This window comes from Corvus brachyrhynchos, unplaced genomic scaffold (assembly GCF_000691975.1).
Source record: "Corvus brachyrhynchos isolate BGI_N302 unplaced genomic scaffold, ASM69197v1 scaffold220, whole genome shotgun sequence".
Lineage (NCBI taxonomy): Eukaryota > Metazoa > Chordata > Aves > Passeriformes > Corvidae > Corvus > Corvus brachyrhynchos.
Window position 1 is genome coordinate 6,005,373 of NW_008236209.1, and position 4,537 is coordinate 6,009,909.

Consider the following 4,537-nt stretch of genomic DNA (forward strand, 5'->3'; position numbering starts at 1 on the left):
CGCGGAGCACCTCACGGGTGCCCAGGGCCACCCACAGCTTCTCCGGGAATTCCATCTCAATCCCTCAGTACCCTCACAGGGAAGAATTCCTTTCCGATATCCCATCTAACCCTACCCTCTGGCAGTGGGAAGCAGTTCCCTGTATCCTGTCACTCCAAGCCCTTGTAGATCCATAGAAGTTGTCCTGTGCCACAGTCTTCCAGCACATCCCAAATCCCTGCTGGATCCTTGCTCCTGCTTTCGGCCGTGGAGGTCTTGGCATATGCTGGGATGTTTCCTGGGAATGTTCCCAAGGAATGCTCACCATGGAGTTGCCTCAGACACAGGGAGCAGGGGCAGTGGGATCCTGCACCCACCCGGGGGACGGGCGGGAGGGTGGCAGTGGGAGCAGGAAGGGGAGCAGAAAGGGACACAGAGCTGAGGGGCTGGAGCTGCTGCACAGGCAGTGTGAAAGCAGCAGCCACGGGCATCTCCAGAGCCTTTGGAAGCAGATGGCCCTGCCCCAGGGAAGAGTTTTTGCCTGGGGAATGTTATTTTGGCGGATGCATTTGCAGTCCCCCAAAAGCCATGCTCCTTTTCAAGCCATGCTGTGAGGAGAACCTTCCCTGCTGCAGAGAGAAAGAGCCTGGGATTATTTTCTCATGTCAATTAACAGCGCTTTCCAAAGGCAAACCGGGCTCCTCGGATCCTGAGCTCAGGACCCCGGCCAGGCTGCTCCCCCCGACGCGCTGGAGGGAAAAATCAAGGAGCTTTGGCCAGCGAACTCCTGGGCTGGAGCCAGCAAATAAAATAGTCATAACGAGGCCTTTGGAGATAAATTTGGAGGCTGGGGTTGCTTTGCTTTAATTTTTTATTCTTCTGGTGGAGAAACCCCCTCACCTGGCAGAGGCGGCAGCAGCTCCAGAGCAGTGGCTCCGTGGGGTCACCAGGAGGGCCATTTCCCCCCGGAGCTGCTCCTGGCCAGGTGTGTGCCAGCACTGGCTCAGGTGTGGGATCAGGTGTGGGATTTGGGTGTGGCTTCAGGCACAGCTTCCACAGTGGGTTCTGGTGTAGGATCAGACATGGATTCAGGTATGGATTACCTGGATTACCTCCTGCCCCTTTCCTGGCTCCTGTTTTCCTAGAGCAATCCTAGAGCCCTCCAGTGGTGGACGCACAGGTAGAGCCATGCTGCTGGGCTGGCTGCAGCCAGGCTGGGGGGAGGATTCCCAGGGACACACAGAAATCCCTCAGATGGGGTGGGCTTAGAAATAATCCCTCTTGGAGATTCCAGGTGCACAGAACCTCTATGGAAAAGCTCATGGAACTGCACAAGCTGCCCACAAGGAAAGCACTTCCCATCCTTGGTGACTTGGGATGGTCTAAAACTGTTGCCAGGAAGATGCTTTTCCAGAGGGAAGCAGGTGCCAGCTGGCCACAGACAGGGCCCTTTGATCCCTCGCAGCTCTTTGGGAAGGAGAGCAGGATGTTTTCCATGGCCACCCTCCCGGAGAGCCAGGGCTCCTGCACCAGAACTGCAACTGCCCCCGCTGTCCCCCCTCTGTCCCCCTGCTCCGGCTCTTCATGTTTCAGAGGCTCTCCCACTCCCACCACTCTTCCCCGCTGCTTTCTGAACACTCTCTCCCTTGTGGGGCGAAAAAAAACCCACCACCCCCCGCCCGTGCTGGGGGATCAGAGATGCTCCGAAACGCTGGAGATCGGAGCAGGTGGATCCACCCGTGTCACTGGGCTGCCACGGCAGGGATGTCACAGCTGACATTCATCCTGCAGGGGACCCTGGGTGGGAACAGGATCCCCCCACCCCTCTGGCGAAGGAAGCCCTTGGGAAAGGTGTGAAATCCACCTGCCCCTTCCTGCATCCTCCTCATCTCCGAGAGGATGAGGTTCGAGAGGGTTTGGGGAGAGTCTGTGGGCAGGGATTGGGCTAGGACTCCTCTGTCACCCAGCTCTTGCGGGTGTCCCTCAGCAAGGAGCCAGCCCGGGTCAGCAGAGGCTTTCCTGCCTCTGTGCCGCCTCCTGTCCTGCCGTGTGAAACGCGGCACCGGGAGCAGAAAAAAGCAGGAACGCTAGCCTGGAAGCTGACCCGGTTTAGGGTTTCATTCCAAATGGAGCAACAGATCGGCTCAATCCAGACCCCCCGAACTCTTCCTGCCGCTGCCCCCGCAGCCAAACCTCTGATCCCTGTCCAGCTCTCCACATAACTTTGCTTTGGTGGGTCAGAGCCGGGACCGTGGAGCCGGAGATGCTTCGGGGGCGGCAGCGTTTGGAGTCTTCTTCCCGCATCTGCTCGAGGTCCGTGACCTATTCGGATCCGGCTGTGCAGCTCAGCAGCATCCCCATGGGATGAGCCGTGCTGGGCTGGGCGGCGCAAGTGGGCAGGAGCTCATCTGAGATGTCCAGGAGCGGGGCTGAAGCGCTGGGATGGGGGAAACCCGGACACCCCAGGAAAGGGGAAAGCACGGGGTTCAAAGTCATCGCCATCCCTTTGGAAGCCCGTGCAAAGCCCTCTTCCTGCTGGAGAGGGATAGCCGCGGCCAGCAGAGGTGATGGAAGCACAGCCCCTCTCCTGCCCCCGCGGCAGGAGCCGGAGCCGCTATTGGAAGCAGGTGTGCTGCCCTGCCGGGCGATGGGAGCCATTACGGAGAAAGCCTCTCAAGGAAATTTATGTCCGTCTCTCCTCCCCCCTCTCTCCTGAAACCAATTACACCCCAGTCCTGCCCCGCTCGGGGGGACCCGCTCGGCTGTGCCCCCCCCCGGCTCCCGCGGGATGTCCCAGCACGGTGGGGGTGAGCAGTAGGGAAAATGGGAAGTGCTGGGGAAAGCAGGCCGGCTCCTCGGCGGCCCCCAATTCATCTCGCTGGGAGTCCGGCGGGAGGGTCCCGCAGCACCTGGGCTGCCACCCCTCTCCAGCCGCCCCTTGGCAGCCGCACGCTGGCTCCGAGTGGGGAGCGAGGGGGGACAAAGCCACCCCCCAGCAGCAGCGCTTTCCCCGAGGTTTATTATTACACAAATGTGAATTCCAGAACCGGCATCTGGGGAGCAGCTGCTGGGAGTTAACCCCTTCCCTGCCGCGGGAGAGCTGAGCCGGAGGAGTGGGCGCCTGGCTGGAGCGTGGCCACCCCTTGGGAGGAGCTGGCCGTGGGGACATGGCCCTGTCCCATCTGGCAAACAGCTCCTGTTGTGTAGGGACACATCTCCGTGCCTGGATGGAGAGGCAGGTTCCAGGTTCCTCCCTCCCTTCCTTTCTTCTCCTCTCTTTTTTCCCCTAATAACAGGCACTTCTGTTTCCATTCAGGGCTTTTATGGGGATTTGCTCTCCCTCCCAGGCAAGGCCTGAATTTCCAGCGTGCTTTGGGACAGAGCTCCAAGGGATGCTGCCCTTGGGTTTGATGAGCAGCCTGGAGACAAGGAAGGGGTGACAGCGGGAGGCCAGTGCTGCTGAAAGGAAAGGCTTGATCTGGACAGCAGGTTTTTGTTGGAAGATGGATGTTTGGGAATGAAGGCAGGTCCTCACAGCCCCACTGGCTTTATGGCATCTTCCAAAGTGTTGGGGGTTGGTCAAAATCCCAACTTTTCCCCCACCTGGAATCCCCCAAGCTTTTCCCAGGCCCAAGAGCCAGCTGGCCCCACAGCAAGTCATGGATGTTTGGGTAGAACATGACCAGGAGGATCTTCTCCCTTCTTGACTTGTCTGGGGACCAGTGCCTAGGCTGTCCCTGCTATTCCTTTCCACAGAAACACAGAATCCCAGGATGGTTTGGGCTGGAAGGGACTTCAAAGCCCATCCAGTGCCACCCCCTGCCATGGGCAGAGACACCTTCCACTATCCCAGGTTGCTCCAAGCACCGTCCAACCTTGCCTGGAACACTTCCAGGGCAGCCCCAGCTGGCTCCCAGGGGTGGAGGGGGCACTCCCAGAGCAGCTCGACATGCTGGCACATGTGGGCAGGCAAAGGTCAGGGGCAGCAGGTGACAGGTTCTGTCCAACACCGCTGGCTGCCAGGTGCCACCGTGATGGGCAGAGCTGAGGCAGCGACAAGTGCCGTAAAGGGCAGGAAAAATCTGGGAGGAGGTTTTGGTGCCAGGATGAAAAGCAGCTGTGAGTTCTGCTCCTGGCTGCTCAGCCTGGCTGGGAGGACAGGGAGAGGTGGGAGGTCAGAGAGTCTGGCAGCCACGTGGGCTTGGGGGCAGGCTGGAGGCAGTCCTGGGACAACTGGGAGTGGAGAGCTGGCCTTTGGCAGGGGGATTGGCTGCCCTGGTGAGCAGTGGGGACTCACTCCCAGTGCCTCCACTGCGAGTGGTGCAAGCATGGAAATCATCCCCTTGGCTCCTCAGGAGGGGAATGCAGCAGGATGGGACAGCTCATCCCCTTGATTTGCAGGCTCCAGCTCCCTGCTGCTGCTCCCTGCGAGCCTGAGCCGGCCCTCCCACTCCTGACTCCCTCGTGGAGCTGCCAGAGCAGGCAAAACCCCAAGAGCCAGAGCAACCACCGTGTCCCGAGGAGGTGTTTATAATGCCAGGAGCTCCTGGAGGGAGCG